Source organism: Nomascus leucogenys, chromosome 19 (assembly GCF_006542625.1).
Source record: "Nomascus leucogenys isolate Asia chromosome 19, Asia_NLE_v1, whole genome shotgun sequence".
NCBI lineage: Eukaryota > Metazoa > Chordata > Mammalia > Primates > Hylobatidae > Nomascus > Nomascus leucogenys.
This window is the reverse complement of record NC_044399.1, coordinates 32,733,010-32,751,705: the sequence shown is the minus strand read 5'-3', so window position 1 is coordinate 32,751,705 and position 18,696 is coordinate 32,733,010. Positions and strand designations below refer to the sequence as shown.

At 47.5% G+C, this 18,696-nt stretch overlaps 1 non-coding gene across 1 annotated transcript; it reads left to right on the top strand.

Moving 5' to 3' along the window:
- On the top strand, positions 1-104 carry LOC115831681. Its single transcript, XR_004027188.1, has one exon. It is a non-coding gene; the product is annotated as a U6 spliceosomal RNA (small nuclear RNA).
- The last annotated feature ends 18,592 nt before the right edge of the window (positions 105-18,696 follow it).

Here is an 18,696-nt window from a genome sequence, read left to right as displayed (position 1 = left end):
CTGGCTTCAGCAACACATATACTAAAATTGGAACGATACAGAGAGGATTAGCATGGCCCCTGCATAAGAATGATACGCAAATTGATGAAGCATTCCATATTTTTCAGTTTGTCAAGCATTTTATTCTTTTGAATAAAACCAACATGACTATAACTTAACAAAAAAGCAGCATAGCAGCAGAGATTGGGCCTAGATCACTAGGCGAACTTCAGTGATGGCTGAGAGAAGCCCCCTGGAGACTTCTTGAGGGTTGGGGGAAGCCCCCATCTTCCCTGAGGGATTGTCGGAAAGCAGGGTGCAGGCCCAGGATAAAGTTCAGGGTCTGGATTGCAGAAAGTGACGCTGGCAGCCCAAAACCTTTGGCGTTGCTGAATCAGAAGGGATTCTGACTGGCCTCATGTCACCCCCAGTAGGCTGGGACTGGGGCGCTAATTGGCTGTAATTTGTTGATGAATGCAATTTGCAGCTGCCTTCTCTCCCTGTGACAGGCCTCAATTAGAGCCGCCAAAGGGATCTAGGGTGGGAGGGGGAGCTGGAATTTTGCTTCCAACTCCTTCCCCTGGTCCGCTCTCAGCACTCTGCCCCATCCCGAAACAAAAGGAGGTTCTTGAGGCTAGTTAATTGTCCCCCAGCTTGGCCGGGCATGGTGGCTCACGCCTGTAATCCCAGCACTTTGGGAGGCCGAGGTGGGTGGATCACGAGGTTAGGAGATGGAGACCATCCTGGCTAACATGGTAAAACCCCGTCTCTACTAAAAATACAAAAAATTAGCCAGGCATGGTGGTGGGCGCCTGTAGTCCCAGCTACTTGGGAGTCTGCGGCAGGAGAATGGTGTGAACCTGGGAGGCGGAGCTTGCAGTGAGCCGAGATCATGCCGCTGCACTCCAGCCCAGGCGACAGAGCGAGACTCTGTCTAAAAAAAAAAATTTGTCCCCCCACTTACAGTCAGTGATATAATTTTAGAACAAGTGGAGAGTGAGAAACGTATAAAATGAAGGCTGCCTTCCTGCAGGTTGGTCTGGATGCTATGGATTTTAAAACTTGACCACGTTTCATGTTTAGTACTTTCTTATTTATTTTAGAGCTTCTGAAAATTCTATAGAAAGGAAGACTTTTGAGCTAAAATGTTTATTTCTATCTTATAGTCCTTTCTCCCTCTTACCAGATAAAGGAAAAAAATAGAAATCAGAATGATGGAAAAGACAGAGAGAAATAAGGCAATCAGCTCTCCACTGACATATGATTTTTTTTTCTTTAGAGACAGGGTCTTGGTCTGTCACCCAGGCTGGTGAGCTGGGGTGTGATCATAGCTCACTGCAGCCTCAACCTCTTGGCCTCAAGCTATCCTCCCACCTCAGCCTCCTGAGTAGCTAGGACTACAAGCATGTACCACCATGCCTGGCTAATTTTTATATTTTTTTGTAGAGATGGGATCTTGCTATATCACCCAGGCTGGTCTTGAACTTCTGGCCTCAAGTGATCCTCCTGTCTTGGCCTCCCAAAACCCTGGGATTAGAGACATGAGCCATCATGCCCAGCCCCTGACATACTTTTTTTTTCTTTTGAGATGGAGTCTCGCTCTGTCACCCAGGCTGGAGTGCGGTGGCACCATCTCAGTTCACTGCAACCTCTGCCTCCTGGGTTCAAGCAATTCGTCTGCCTCAGCCTCCCGAGTAGCTGGGAGTACAGGCGTGCATCTCCACTCCCGGCTACTTTTTGTATTTTTAGGAGAGACAGGGTTCTGCCATGTTGGCCAAGCTGGTCTCGAACTCTTGACAGGGCATCTACCCACCTTGGCCTCCCAAAATGCTGGGATTATAGGCGTGAGCCACCGCGCCTGGCCTGACATACTATTTTAATCAGAAGAATCACTTGAACCCAGGAGATGGAGGTTGCAGTGAGCCAAGATTGCCCCACTGCACTCCAGCCTGGGCGACAGAGCGAGACTCTGTCTCAAACAAACAAACAAAACCACTAGGGAACATTTAGTCCAATGGCTTTCAAATTCTTTAAAAAAGTAACAGGACCAGGAGCTGTGGCTCATGCCTGTAATCCCAGCACTTTGGGAGGCCGAGACGGGTGGATCACCTGAGGTTAAGAGTTTGAGACCAGCATGACCAACATGGAGAAATCCCATCTCTACTAAAAATACAAAATTAGCTGGGCGTGGTGCTGCATGCCTGTAATCCCAGCTACTCGGGAGGCTGAGGCAGGAGAATCACTCGAGCCTGGGAGGCGGAGTTTACAGTGAGCCAAGATCATGTCACTGCACTCCAGCCTGGGCAACAAGAGCGAAATCCCATCTCAAAAAAAAAAAAAAAAAGTAACAGGGGCCAGGTGCAATGGCTCATGCCTATAATGCCAGCACTTTGGGAGGCCAAGGTAGGTGGATCACTTGAGGCCAGGAGTGGGAGACCAGCATGGCCAACATGGTGAAACCCCGTCTCTACTAAAAGTACAAAAAAGTTAGCCGGGTGTGATCTCAGCTACTTAGGAGGCTGAGGCAGGAGTATCACTTGAACCTGGGAGGAGGAGGTTGCAGTGAGCTGAGATTGCGCCACTGTACTCCAGCTGGGCAACAGAGTGAGATTCCATCTCAAAACAAACAAACAAATAAACAAACAAACAAACATCTAACCTAGAAGCTCAATGTGTAAAACAAGACAAAACTGATCCAGTTAAAGTGGGACTGGGGGGCTCTGAGCCCCATTGGACTGGCCTCCTCCGTAAGTCTTGCCTCTCCTACCCCTTGCCTTGGTGGCCTCCCTATGATAGCTGTAAGGTTCAGTTAGATTGACCAACTCACCCCAGTTTGTCTGGCTTTATTTATTTATGTTTCTTCTGAGTGGCCAATGCAGCATACCAGTCCTAGCTGGCTCAATTTGTCTAGTTTTAGCACTGAAAGTCCTGCATCCTGAGAAATATCTGGAATCTGGGCAAATCAGGACAGTTGGTTGCCCTAGGTTCAACAGAGCATGGTTTGAAAACTACTGACACAATCCCTTTGATCTATTGATAAAGATACTGAGCCCATAAGAGATGTGGTAGTTTGAAGTCCCATAGATAGATTATCATGCCCAGGAGTGACCTGCATTGGGGTGGTGAATATCTCTCCTCTGCCCCGTATCTCTGTGAGAAGTAAAACTGTCCATTGCCAAATCTCTCTTCTCCTTCAAGACCCCCCCCACTTTTTTTTTTTTTTTTTTTGAGACAGAGTCTCCCTCTGTCGCCCAGGCTGGAGTGCAGTGGCACAATCTCGGCTCACTGCAAGCTCCGCCTCCTGGGTTCACGCCATTCTCCTGCCTCAGCCTCCTGAGTAGCTGCGACTACAGGTGCCCACCACCACGCCCGGCTAATTTTTTTGTATTTTTAGTAGAGACGGGGTTTCACCGTGGTCTCGATCTCCTGACCTCGTGATCCACCCGCCTCGGCCTCCCAAAGTGCTGGGATTACAAGCGTGAGCCACCACGCCCGGCCAAGACCCCCTTTTATGAAGCCTTCCTTGGTTCTTCTAGAAAGAGTTGTGTTCTCTCCTCTAATTCTTCTTTTAGAGTACTTATCAGGTAGAGTTATTTTTAATCTTGGGTCTTTCCATTCAGACTGGAAGTTTCTTTGTTCCAAGTCCCATTTGTTTTCGTATCCCTCAGCACCTAGTGCAGTGTCTGGCATAGAGTAGGCACTCAGAGATATTTTTAGATAGATGGATAGATGGATAGGTGGACAGTTGGATGGATTTGGAGGATGGGTGGATGAAGAGATGGATGGATAGATGAATGGATGGGCTGGAGAATGGATAGATGGAATGGATGGGTAGAGAAAATGATGGATGCATGGAAGGCTTGGTGCCTTGCTGAAGAGAGTGGCATGAAACAATTAGGAAGTTTCTAGGCAAGTTTTTCTTGCATCATTTCCCCGCTACTATGGCCATTTTCCCTGAATTCGATTTTTGGAATATCTATTGCACGTACATTCAGATGCAAGGACCAAAACAACTTCCCAAGCCAATTAGAAGTCACTTAAATGTGTCATTTTTGGATTTTTTGTGCCATTGCTTTCCTCTACAAAGAGTTATGGTTTAGCTACACAAATACAATATTTGATGAGAATACCTCAAATAGGCAGCTGATGGCAATGAAGAAGACTGTCTGAAAATAAAACAGCTTGAAAATATCTGACAGTGGAGAGTGTAGGAGGCAGGGACAGAGAGTAAGCCACTGGTGCAAATAGCGAGCAAGGCAATCAGGACTTGAGGACTGGAAAGGCAGGAATCTTGAAAGGAAGATTCAAGACACACATTAGAAGGACTTCCCAACGATGTTTGGAAGCAAAACATTAGACTAAATGATTATTCGTGATTTTTAAAAATTTTGTTTTTGAGACAGGGTCTCATTATGTCGCCTATGCTGGAGTGCAGTGGTGTGATTATAGCTCACTGCAGCCTTGATCTCCCAGGCTCAAGTGATCCTCTCACCTCAGCCTCCTGAGTGACTGGAACTACAGGTGTACGCCACCATGCCCAGCTATTTAAAAGAATTTTTTTTTTTTGGCCAGGTGTGGTGGCTCATGCCTGTAATCCCAGCACTTTGGGAGGCTGAGGCGGGCAGATCACAAGGTCAGGAGATTGAGACCATCCTGGCTAACACAGTGAAACCCCATCTCTACTAAAAATACAAAAATTAGCTGGGCGTGGCGGCGGGTGCCTGTAGTCCCAGCTGCTGGGGAGGCTGAGGCAGGAGAATGGCGTGAACCTGGGAGGCGGAGCTTGCAGTGAGTAGAGATGGTGCCACTGCACTCCAGCGTGGGCCGCAGAGCGAGACTCTGTCTCAAAAAAAAATAATAAATAAATAAATAAATAAAAGAATTTTTTAGTAGAGATGAGGTCTTGCTATGTTGCTCAGGCTGGTCTTGAGCTCCTAAGCTCAAGTGATCCTACTTCCTTGGTCTCCCAAGGTGCTGGTACTACAGGCATGAGTCAACGCACCCAGCCTATTCATGATTCTTGACCTACTAATCACTCAAGTAAAATTTATTGAGCATCCATTCTGACCCATGTATCAGGCTAAGCACTTTCACTTGTATTATCTCAGCCCATCATGCCTGGGGACAGGAAGATGGAGTTCACACACTCTTGATGGGCACATTTTTCTTAGGCGATCTCCTCCACACCCGTGCTTTTAACCACAGAAGCTACTTTGACTCTCTGGTCCAGCTCTCCTCTTGCCCCACACCTCTCCTTTACCCCACTGCTGACTCTCTCCCCCTAGATGTCTGCAGGTGTCTCCAACTCAAGGGACTCCACACAGGACTCATCTGTTTTCCCACTAAACCTTCTCCTCTGCCCAGATTCCCCATCTCTACTCATGGCACTCTCACCTGACCCACTCAACACCCAAGTCAGAACATGGGCATCAGCTCCTTTTCCCTGCCTGCGCCCCCCATGCTGGTCACCATGTCCAGTAATTCTACTTCCTAAATGCCTCGTAGAGCTGTGTTTTCCTTTTCCTTCCCAAGGGAGCTGCCCTAAATTCAGGTCCTCACCATTTCTCACTGGCTTGCTTCCCTAGCTTCCTTTTGCTCCCTTTCTCCCCCATCTCATATTCTGGGAATCCATTCTTCACTTAGTTGCCAGACTCATTTTTCCAAAATGCAAATCTGATCAGTCACACACCCTCTAAGCCTTTTGATGATACTCTAGCTGTTTTTAAAATAACATCCAAAATCCTTGGCTTCTCCGACAAGAGCCTTAACCCCTCACTCTGCCGCACCAAATCCCAGTACTTGCTGGCCTATGCGCTTTCATCCCCATGCCTTTGCACAAGCTATTCCTGCTGCCTAGGAATGCCTTTCCTCCCATTTATACCAATCTAATTCCTCCTCATTCCTCACGATTCAGTGTGTTGGATGTCACCTCCTCCAGGCAGACTCTCTGACTGCCCCTCTGCTCCTAAGTCTGAGTGAGATCCCCCTCCTCTGGCCTCTCACTGTGTCCAGTGCTTGTCTCTTCCTTAGTACTGATTACACTGTATTACAGTTGCCTGTTTCCTTGTCTGTCTCTCCCACTCAAATGTGAGATATTCCAGGACAGGTATGCTGTCTTTCACATCTGCATTCCTTGTGCTGCATATTTTGCCTGGCAAGTAGTGTGCCCAGTAAATGTTTGTTGAGTGAATGTATGGCTGGTAGTTCTCTATCATCTATGGGCCTTTGAGCTCATTCTCTCTCATGGGACAGCCAATTCAGTACAGTTTAAGATAGGACTCAAGATGTGCTGTGGAAATCAGTACATTTTTCTCTCTCCCCTTCTCCCATCTCTCTCAGAATTCGCCGGTGGCCACACCCTTGGCACAGACACAGGCAGCTCAGTCTGCAGAACGTCAGCTGGCAGCGAGCAGCCCTTCCCTTCCTCCCTGGCTCTGTCTTCGCGCTCAGCACAAATCGTTTTTCCTTTTTGGGTGTTCAGAGCTCTGATAGCAGAGGGCTGGGTGGGAGTGTGGCAGAGCGGGCTGTCTGCAGGGAGGCAGAAAAGCGGTGTGTGGGAGAGCCAAGATGTGGGTGGAAGCATTGCTATGTGGGCCCTTTTAGAGGGAGAAAGAAAATTTAGCTCCTCTTTGGGGCTGCCTGGGGCAGAGCAGCTGAGATGTGCTTGTCCCCTTTTGCTCTCTGGGGGCTGGGATAACCCTATTGATATTTAGCCTTCTCCTGAGTGTCGGCAAGCCTTCTGAGAGACAGAGGCAATGAGAGAGGGAGAGACTATGGATTTTCAAAACTGGCCCAGTACATTCCCTTGATACCAAGCCACTGGGCAGAATCTTGGGGGTCAAGCTATTGCTGTTTCCTTGTTTTGGAGAACACAGAAAAAGATAATCTGCCACATACCTCATTCATTCATTCAGTACGTGGGTGATGCCAGACACTGGGGACACGAATAAGGCCCAGTGCTCCTCCTGGGGCTCACAGTATAAGGGGCATGGGCTTGTAAAGGGATATGTTACAAGTGGGCTGGGATGGTTGTGAGAGGAAGGGCTTGACAGGCTTGGAGGAGAACAGGTCACTCCGTCCATGGAAAGAAGGTGATGCTGGGGCTCTGGGAGTGATTTCTGTACAGTCTTGTACTTACAACTACCTCCAACATCAGTTCCTGAGAGGAGACTCTGTTTAACTCTTCATAAAGACAGCAGCAACAGCCACGGTAGAGAGTATGGAATTTGGAGAAGACAATCTGATTTCAGATCCTGGCTCACCACCTCATTCATTCATTCAGTAAATGCCTGGATCTGCTGTGAACAATTGACATCAGTTCTCTGAGCCTCAGTTTTGTCATCTATATAATTGGGATAGCCGTGACACTCACCTCACCATTCTGTTGGGAGGATTACATGAGCTCATTTATGTGATAATGCTTTGTAAACTGGAAAGTGCTGTGCAAATATGAGCTGCTAATTACCCTTCCATCTATCCACTGATTCAGTCAACAAATAACTACCAAGTGCCCTCTTCTAAAGGCCTGACAAGGCCCTTTTCGAGGCAGAAGTCTGTTTCTTGCATGTGCGCATGTGTATGTGTGTGTGTGTGGGGGGGTTGCTGTGTGTGACCGTAGCGTGCCTTCATTAAGCGGCAACCATCTGCTCTGTCTGAAGGGAAGTCCTAGCTTCCTCAGCTCCCAGCCCTCGTCCCCGGTGCAGGCGGGCAGGGACACGTTCTGCAGTCTCCCCGCTGAGGGATGCTGCTGCACACAGGAGGCCGGCAGGGCGTGTGAATCACCAGCCTTAGTCACCACTCTGCCTACAGGGCTTCTCTTCCCTACCAGATGATGAACCCAAAATAAAAATACGGCTGAAGAGCGAGTTAGCATTCCAGGCTGTCTCTGAGAGGCATCTGAGCCACCAGGAAAGGAGCTGAATGCATTATTTTGCACTTCTCCTAGCCCCCAAAACTCACATCAGGAGCATCCTGGGTAACCTCGAAGCTGAGGGGTAGCAGAGAGAGGGACGCCAGGCTTGGTGGTGAGGGTAGGAAACTGAGGGTGGCTTTCCTCACAGTCACCGTCTCAGCAGGTCCTGTCCGGCCACTTATCAGCTCTAATTTGTGCACAGTGCTTTGTGGCTTACAAAGTGCTTTGATACGCTTTGTCTCATTTGATGCTCATGAGAACTTTGTGAGGGGGTTACTGGAAGGCAGAATAGCCTGGAGGTCCGGTGTGTGGCTTCTGGAGCCGAACCTGCCTGACTTTGAATCTGTTTTTGTTGCCTACTGGTTGTGGGACTTTGAGCAAAATCCCTTAGCCTGTTTTTTTTGTTTTTTTTTTTGTCTTTTGTTTTTTGAGACAGAGTCTCGCCGTCTCCCAGGCTGGAGTGCAGTGGCGCGATCTCGGCTCACTGCAAGCTCCGCCCCCCGGGTTCACGCCATTCTCCTGCCTCAGCCTCCTGAGTAGCTGGGACTACAGGCGCCCGCCACCACGCCCGGCTAATTTTATTTTTGTATTTTTAGTAGACATGGGGTTTCACTGTGTTAGCCAGGATGGTCTTGATCTCCTGACCTCGTGATCCGCCCGCCTCAGCCTCCCAAAGTGCTGGGATTACAGGCGTGAGCCACTGCGCCTGGCTAGCCTGTTTTTAAAAAATTCATTAATAATAGTTTTTTTGTTTGTTTGTTTGTTTTTGAGACGGAGTCTCACTTTGTTCCCCAGGCTGGAGTGCAGTGGCGCGATCTCTGCTCACTGCAAGTCCTGCCTTCCGGGTTCACGCCATTCTCCTGCCTCAGCCTCCTGAGTAGCTGGGACTACAGGCGCCCACCACCACGCCCGGCTAATTTTTTGTATTTTTAGTATAGAGGGGGTTTCACTGTGTTAGCCAGGATGGTCTCGACCTCCTGACCTCGTGATCCGCCCACCTCAGCCTCCCAAAGTGCTGGGATTACAGGCGTGAGCCACCGAGCTGGCCTAATAATAGTGGTTTTTTGTTTTGTTTTTTTTTTTTTTTTTGAGACAGTCTTGCTCTTCACCAGGCTGGAGTGCAATGAGGCGATCTCGGCTCACTGCAAACCTCCGCCTCCTGGGGTTCAAGCGATTCTCCTGCCTCAGCCTCCCAAGTAGCTATGACTACAGGCGCACACCACCACACCCAGCTAATTCTTTTGTATTTTTAGTAGAGACAGGGGTTTCACCATATTGGAGAGGATGGTCTTGATCTCTTGACCTTGTGATCCACCCACCTCGGCCTCCCAAAGTGTTGGGATTACAGGCGTGAGCCACCCACCTGGCCAGTGATTATTTTTGTAGAGATGAAGTCTCACTACATTGTCCAGACTGGTCTTGAACTTTTGGCCTCAAACCATCCTGCTGCCTCAGCCTCCCAAGTAGCTGGGATTACAGGCACCTGCCACCTCGCCTGCCTAATTTTTGTATTTTTGATAGAGACAGAGTTTCACCATCTTCGCCAGGCTGGTCTCAAACTCCTGACCTCGTGATCTACCTGCCTTGGCCTCCCAAAGTGCTGGGATTACAGGCATGAGCCACTGTGCCCGGCCCAGTTTTCTCATTTTCAAAATGGAGGTACTGGCTGGGGACGGTGGCCCACGTCTGTAATCCCATTGGCCAGCGTTTGTTTCAGACCGGCATGTAACTCTTCTTTTTTTTGTTCCTTTCCAGGCTGAGGAAGTGCTGACCACTGCCCACCTGCGAGTGGCCGTCTGATCTTCTGCCTCACTCGCCCCACAGTCCCCTGCCTCCCCTCCCGGTTCACCCATTCTCTGCCTCAGCCTCCTGAGTAGCTGGGACTACAGGCGCCCACCACCACGCCCGGCTAATTTTTTGTATTTTTAGTAGAGACGGGGTTTCACCGTGTTAGCCAGGATGGTCTCGATCTCCTGACCTCGTGATCCACCCGCCTTGGCCTCCCAAAGTGCTGGGATTACAGGCGTAAGCCACCGCTCCCGGCCTTGTTTTTGTTTTTTGAGACAGAGTCTCACTGTATTGCCCAGGCTGGAATGCAATGGCACCGTGTTGGCTCACTGCAACCTCCGTCTCCTGGGTTCAAGCGATTCTCCTGCCTTAGCCTCCCGAGTAGCTGGGGTTACAGGCGCCCGCCACCACGCCTGGCTAATTTTATATTTTTAGTAGAGACAGGGTTTCACCATGTTGGCCAGGCTGGTCTCAAACTCCTGACCTCATGATCCACCCGCCTCGGCCTCCCGAAGTGCTGGGATTACAGGCGTGAGCCACCGTGCCTGGCCAATAGTACAGTTTTTATAAGGTTAATTTTTTTTAATCTGTTTATTGTCTGTCTCCCCAAATTAGAGCAAAAGCCATAATAAAGAGAGATCTTTGTTTTTTAGGACACTGCCCGACACAGGGAGGTTTGCAATAAATATTTGTGCAATGAATGAATAAGAGGCTTAGAACAATGCCAGGCACGTAGTGGACACTGTGCGTGCTAGCTATTATTATAGGATCTTCTCCATTTGGGCAATGTAGAAACTGAAGTTTAGAGCATTTAAGTGAATTGCCTGAAGTCACAAAGCTAAGATGTGGCAGATTTGGAGCTTTAAATAAAGCTGCTACTCTAAAATAAGGGCCCCTCCTCCCACACTGTGACTACCCCAGTTCCTCCTCTTCTTTCCTTTCTTTAATCTCTTTCCTTACCTTCCCCAGATACTCATTAAAATTGAGCGACAGAGTTAATCCACTTCCTTGTCTGCAGTATAGAAAGCTGTAGAACTGGCCTGGCACGGTGGCTCATGCCAGTAATCCCAGCACTTTGGGAGGCCGAGGCAGGTGGATCACGAGGTCAGGAGTTCCAGACCAACCTAGCCAAGATGGTGAAACCCTGTCTCTACTAAAAATGCAAAAATTAGCTGGGTGTGGTGGCGGGTGCCTGTAATCCCAGCTACTTGGGAGGCTGAGGCAGGACAATTGCTTGAACACAGGAGGCGGAGGTTGCAGTGAGCCGAGATTGTGCCACTGCACTCCAGCATGGGCGACAGAGCAAGACTCCATTTCAAAAAATAAATAAATAAATAAACAAAAGAAAGCTATAGAACTTTCAGCAAGTCACGTAACTTCTGTGCAGCACAATTTCTTCATCTGTAAAATGGACATCATAATATAACCCACCTCACAATTCCAGCTTTGTGAGTATTAAGTGACAGTTAATATATGTAGTGATGGACACATAGTAATAGCTCAATATACAAAAGCTATTTTTTTTTTTTTGAGACGGAGTCTCACTCTGTCGCCCAGGCTGGAGTGCAGTGGCGCGATCTCAGTCCACTGCAAGCTCCGCCTCCCAGGTTCACGCCATTCTCCTGCCTCAGCCTCCCGAGTAGCTGGGACTACAGGCACCCACACCACACCCGGCTAATTTTTTTTTTTTTTTTGTATTTTTTAGTGGAGAGGGGGTTTCACCATGTTAGCCAGGATGGTCTCGATCTCCTGACCTCGTGATCCGCCTGCCTAGGCCTCCCAAGGTGCTGGATTACAGGCATGAACCACCCTGCCTGGCCACAAAAGCTATTAATCATCATCTTTTGGGGACCGCTAGAACATATCCAAGATTTAGATTCATAGAATGTTAGAGTTGGAAGGGATCTTACAGAATTTGATCCAATTTTAAAATTGGATCACATATGAGAAATAAAAATTTTCACATATGAGAAAATAAAAACCCAGAATCATTTGACTTGCCCAAGAATACAATACTTGAGCTGGGCGCGGTGGCTCATGCTTGTAATCCCAGCACTTTGGGAGGCTGAGATGGGTGGATCACCTGAGGTCAGGAGTTTGAGACCAGCCTGGCCAACATAGTGAAACCGCATCTCTACTAAAAATACAAAAAATTAGCTGGGTGTGGTGGCGGGTGCCTGTAATCCCAGCTAGTAGAGAGGCTGAGGCAGGAGAATTGCTTGACCCAGGGAGGTGGAGGTTGCAGTGAGCCGAGATCGTGCCATTGCACTCCAGCCTGGGCAACAAGAGCAAAACTCCATCTCAAAAAAAAAAAAAAAAAGAGAGAAGATACGATACTTATTTTTAAAAATTTATCACCTAGGAGAAACTGGGTAAAGTGTTACAGGCACTCTGTCTACTATCTTTACAACTCTTTTGTAAACCTAAAATTATTTCAACATAAACATAACAACAATAGCTGTTGCAACTATTCCTAAAAAAAAAAAATCACGTAAATTATAGGGCAGAGAGAAGATGAGGGTGTGTGTGGGGTGGGGAGGTGTTTAGGAATATTTTTTTCTCCAATTACCTTGTTCCTTCCCAAAAGAGACATTGACCTATATTCTAGTACATTTTATCCTGTCTTCTGCTATAGCCAAGTACATTTTATCCTGTCTTCTGCTATAGCCAATCTGTTGAACTCATCCATTTATTTTTTTCTTTCTTTTATTTTCTATTTCTTTCTTTTTTTTTTTTTTTTGAGACAGAGTTTCGCTCTTTCTCTCAGGCTGGAGTGCAGTGGCGCAATCTCAGCTCACTGCAACCTCTGCCTCCTAGGTTCAAGTGATTCTCATGCCTCAGTAGCTGGGATCACAGGTGCCCGCCACCAAGCACAGCTAATTTTTATATTTTTAGTAGAGACGGGGTTTCACTATGTTGGCCAGGCTGGTCTTGAACTCCTGACCTCAGGTGATCAGCCCACCTCGGCCTCCCAAAGTGCTGGGATTACAGGCATGAGCCACGGTGCCCAGCTTTATCCATTGATTTCTTAATTTCAGATACCCTATTTTTCAGTGTCCATTTGTGGATTTTTTTGTTATCAAAAAACCATTTTTTTTTAGATTCTAATTCTCTGTTGAAATTCTCCATATCATGTGCACCTTTTCCTCTATTTTCTGAATACATTAATGATAATTATTTAGAAGTCCTTGTCTAACTCTGATGTCTATATCATCTGTGGATCCACATCTTATGTTTTCTATTTATCAGTCATATATTTTTGTCTTTTCACATCGCGATTTTTGACTGAATGCTGGTAAAATACACACAAAAGCACTAGTGAGGCTCCATAAAATGTTTATTTTCCACCAGAGACAGTTTACACAGTCCTCTGCAAGACAGAAAGTGTGGTTAATCCCCTTGATCCAATCAGGAACTCCAATGAGTCCAGGCTGTATTACATATTTAGTGAGCCTCAGTTCATCTCTGTTTGGTCCATTCCTAGGATGTGACCCTACTCAGCTTACAGTTGAGGGCATGGCTGACTGTGTCCTCAGCACCAAGAGAAGCATAAGAATTTCCACTCTGCTTTTCAGAGACTTGTCAGTTTCATTCTTTAGTTTTCCTCCCTGCATAGCTTCAGACTTCAGCAGATGTTATGAGAGGGAATCTGGCTACCTATTTAAGATCTCTTGATGGGTCTTGGTGGTTCATGCCTGTAATCCCAGCACTTTAGGAGGCTGAGGTGGGAGGATCACTTGAGTCCAGGAGTTCAAGACCAGCTGGGCAACATAGTGAGATTCTGTCTCTAAAAAATTGTATTTTTTTAATTAGCTGGGTGTGGTGGCACCAGCTGGTAGTCCCAGCACTTTCGAAGGCTGAGGTGAGAGGATCGCTTGAACCCAGGAGTTCGAGACCAGCCTGGGCAACAAAGCGAAACCCTGTCTCTACAAAAAGTAAAAATAATTAGCCAGGTATGGTGATGCATGCCTATGGTCCCAGCCACTCAAGAGGCTAAGGTGGGAGGATTGCTTGAGCCCAGGACTTCAAGGTTGCACTGAGCTGTGATCAAGCCACTGCACTTCAGCTGGGGTGAAAGAATGAGACCCTATCTCTTAGAGGAAAAAAAAAAAAAAAGGAGAGAGAAAGACAGAGTGAGAGAGACCCTTCAAGTATCCCATTTTGTGTTTCCAGTCCCCGTGTGAGTGTCAGAAGCTCTGCTGGCTTCTCTGCCTGGCAGCAATGCCTTCTGTGTAGGACAAACCCAGATTATCAATCTCGAGTCTTACCTGGAGTCAGAAAATGCTCCTGGGGAAAAGGAGCTGCAGATCTCCATTCATCTCGGAAAGGTGAACCCTTCCCTGTAATGTCAGTCTCTCTTATGAACTTCTGCAGCTCTCTGATGCTTTCATAAATATCATTTTTGCAGTTTACCTGGATTTTTTAGTTGTTCCTAGAGGAACTGTTGGCTTGCTGTGAACTATTTTGTCCTATTCAGAAAGACTGCCAAGATATATTCTGATGGATTGAATATATTATCATAGGTTTTGTTGGAACAAAATCTATTGAGAAATCATTTTTTTCCTTTATCTCTTCCTCTTCCCCCTACCCCCAGCCCTCTAGATGTGGGTATAGAGAAAGAAGCACCTTGGGTCAATTCCAGATCTCCTGCTCATCTAGTGTATGGCATTAGAGCATTTATTTAAACTCTGCCTCTCAGTTTGATCTGAAAATGAAGATCCTGTGAAAATTAAGTGAGGTAACACTGTATGGCACCCGCACGAAGGCTGGCACATGGATTTTAATGCCTTTCACTGCTTTCTTCTCTCTCCTCTCCCCACAGCTGATTTGAGCAAGCTTCCTCTTAGTGGCTGGGGGAGTTTTCCCACAAAGGGATCAAAGCTTAGTGATTTAGGGCCGGACGCGGTGGCTCATGGCTGTAATCCCAGCACTTTGGGAAGCTGAGGCGGGAGGATCACCTGAGGTCAGGAGTTTGAGACCAGCCTGGCCAACATGGCGAAACCCCTTCTCTACTAAAAATACAAAAATTAGCCGGGCATGGTGGCGGGCACCTGTAATCCCAGCTACTGGGGAGGCTGAAGCAGGAGAATCGCTTGAGCCTGGGAGGCAGAGGTTGCAGTGAGCCCAGATGGTGCCACTGCACTCCAGCCTGGGGGACAAAGAGAAACGCTCTCTCAAAACAAACAAACAAACAAACAAACAAAAACAACTTAGTGGTTTTAGTGGTTTTGTTTGTTTCATTTCGTTTTTGAGCCGGAGTCTCACTCTGCTCGATCTCGGCTCACTGCAACCTCCACTTCCTGGGTTCAAGCGATTCTCCTGCCTCAACCTCCCAAATAGTTGGGACTATAGGTGTGTGCCATCACGCCTGGCTAATTTTTTTTTAATTTTTAGTAGAGACGGGGTTTCACCATATTGGCCAGGCTGGTCTCGAACTCCGCCTTGGCCTCCCAAAGTGCTGGGATTATAGGCGTGAGCCACCGCGCCTGGCCAGCTTAGTGGTTTAAAGGTAGTTTCTCTACTGATGACTAGAAAGGTGGTCAATGCGTCCAGTCTTAGGGGTAAAAGGAGATAAAGCAGGGTCTTTACTCACAGCATGCGGCCCTTGGAAATGACAACTTCAGGATATGGAGAGGCTAAGAGTAATTTAGAAGAGATAATGGAGCTTCCCAGGGCCAGGCGGGGTCCACGCTCATAGCTATCTGGAGGTGGAGGACACTCATGGGACAGAGCTACTCAAATCTGTCACTCTTCAGTCGCTTTCCTCAGCCCCCTAGACAAGGCACTTAGACGCACGGTTTCATTTAAATTCTAAGCAGAAGCAGTGGTGTGCTGGACTTAGCTCAAACCATCTTGGATATTGCGAGCTGAATGTTGAATTTTCAGGAATTTTATGAGCTGGTTGACTTCATGTTGGTAACTTAAAATCTGCGATGGTGAGCTGGGTGCTGTGGTACGCACCTGTAATCCCAGCTACTCAGGAGGCTGAGGTGGGAGGATCACTTGAGCCCAGGAGTTCAAGACTAGCCTGGGCAACATGGTGAGATCCCCATCTCAAAAAAAAAAAATGCTGCCAGGGTGGGAATATTTGTATGATGGAAACCAGTGAATACTACAAAGAAAGGATTTGCGTTTCTTCTGGAGGGCCAGTTGTTAAACATTTGCTAGCATACCACTGAACATAAGTGTTTTTACCAATTTACGGTTGAGTAAACTGAGGCTTTGAGACCCAAGTTCTCTCAGAGCATAAGTAAGTGGCACAGCCAGTATCAAAATCTGGCTCTATTTTTCATTTATTTATTATTTCCTTATTTCTTTCTTCTTTATTTTTTGAGATGGAGTCTCTCTGTCTCCCAGGCTAGAGTGCAGTGGCGCGATCTTGGCTCACCGCAACCTCCACCTCCTGGGTTCAAGTGATTCTCCTGCCTCAGCCTCCCAAGTAGCTGGGACTATAGGCGCCCGCCACCATATCTAACTAATTTTTTGTATTTTTAGTAGAGACAGGGTTTCGCCATGTTGGCCAGGCTGGTCTCGACCTCCTGACCTCAGGTGATCCGCCCACCTCGGCCTCCCAAAGTGCTGGGATTACAGGCGTGAGCCACCACGCCCGGCCCATTATTTTTGTTCTCAGGATGGTCATATATAACCCCAGTATAGGAAGAAATAAAAATGCTGTACTCCCCTTCCCACCCCCACTCCCTGCCCCGGTGTGAGTATCCAAAGAACATCAGAATCTCACTTCTGCTCACTGTGATCCTCACCGTGACCCCTGGCCCAAGTGGTCTTCCCTGAATCATCCCCATTCTACAGACTGGGAGTAAGCCCTATAAGGTTCAGTGACTCCCAGCCCCGGGCTCACACATTAGTGCCAGGACTCATTAGAGGCCTCTCCACCTGAATCCAGAAACCCTTGGCCATGCTCCAGCTAGCTGCCTGATAAAGGAGCAGAATTCTCAATTCAGGTTCGGGTTCAGCAACCATGCACATTTCCTTTCCTTTTCCCTTCAGGTGACAGGAAGCCATTGCTGGTCCTCAGGCAGGCTCTGTTCATTGCTGCCACAGCCTAAACTGCAACCACGGCATATCTGGGTGCAGCTGGGAAGCGACTCATTGAGGAGAGTGTGGCACAGATGCTGCTGAGAGGCTAGGAATGTAGAGTAAGGTATCAGCAGGCGCCTGGGCAACACAGGGGAACCCCGTCTCTGCAAAAAATAAAAATGCAAAAATTAGTCGCGTGTGGTGGTGCATGCCTGTAGTCCCAACTACTCAGAAGGCTGAGGCAGGAAGATTGCTTGAGCTACGAAGGTTAAGGCTGCAGTGAGTTGCGTTTGAGCCACTGCACTTCAGCCTGGGCAACATAGCAAGGCCACGGGTATGAATTCTGACTCCCCACCTTAGCTGGGGGAACTTGGACTAATCACTGTGAGCCTTAGTTGTATAATTTATCAAATGGGGATATTAATCTCATCAGGCTCACGCCTATGATCTCATCACCTTGGCTAGAGGATTGCTTGAGTCCAGGAGTTTGAGACCCTCCCTGGCAAAATAGTGAGACCCTGTCTCTACAAAAAATAAAAAACTAGCCAGGGTGTGGTGGTGTGTGCCTGTATTCTTAGCTACTTGGGAGGCTGAGGATGGGAGGAACACTTGAGCCCAGGAGGTTGAGGCTGCAGTGAGCCATGATTGCACCACTGCATTCCAGCCTGGGTGACAGAGATCCTGTCTCAAAAAAAAAAAAAAAAAGAAAGAAAGTGAAAAAGAGAAAACCTGAAGATTAACTGAGCCAAAATGCAGCACCAGGGCTGGTGGACAATCAGTGCCCAATAATTAGTAGATTGGGGGCACACCAAAGGGATGTTTTAGACAAATGTTAGATCAATATTTGGCTGAGGCTAAAGAAAAATATCATTACCACATAATAAAATTCTCAGCTGGGCGCAGTGGCTAATGCCTGTAATCCCAGCACTTTGGCCGAGGTGGGCAGATCACTTGAGGTCAGGAGATCGAGACCAGCCTGGTCAACATAGTGAAACCCCACTTCTACTAATAATACAAAAATTAGCCGGGTGCGATGGCGCACGCCTATAATCCCAGCTACTGAGGCATGAGAATCACTTGAACCCGGGATGTGGAGGTTGCAGTGAGCCAAGATTTCACCACTGCACTCTGGCGGCAGAATGAAACTGTGTCTCGAAAAAATAAAATAAAATAAAATTCTCAGGGTCAAGAATAAATCTTATATTTTATTAAAGACTTAGTTACTGCTGCAAGTTTATTATTTAAAAAATTTAGTAGCCATATTTCTAAAGCTTGTCCTAATGCAGAAATAATACTTTCTCAGCACATTCAGCACCTGAATTGTTCCTTCGGTCACTACTTGGCACATTTAGGTTATAAGTAGAAGTTCACTTTCTATTATTATTATTATTATTATCATCATTATTTTATTAGTTTTTGAGATGGAGCCTCACTCTTGTCACCCAAGCTGGAGTGCAGTGGCATGATCTCAGCTCACTGCAATCTTCACCTTCTGGGTTCAAGCGATTCTCCTGCCTCAGCCTCTGCGCCTGGCTAATTTTTGTACTTTTTGTAGAGACGGGGCTTCGCCATGTTGGCCAGGCTGTTCTTGAACTCCTGACCTCAAGTGATCTGCCTGCCTTGGCCTCCTAAAGTGCTGGGATTACAGGCATGAGCCACCGTGCTCGGCTGATAAGTAGACGTTCACTTTCTTTTTTTTTTTTTCTTTTTTCTTTTTTTTTTTTTTTTTGAGGCAGAGTCTCGCTGTGTCACCCAGGTTGGAGTGCAGTGGTGCGATCTCGGCTCACTGCAAGCTTCGCCTCCCGGGTTCACGCCATTCTCCTGCCTCAGCCTCTCCAAGTAGCTGGGACTACAGGCGCCTGCCACCACGCCCGGCTAATTTTTTGTATTTTTAGTAGAGACGAGGTTTCACCGTGGTCTCGATCTCCTGACCTCGTGATCCGCCCGCCTTGGCCTCCCAAAGTGCTGGGATGACAAGC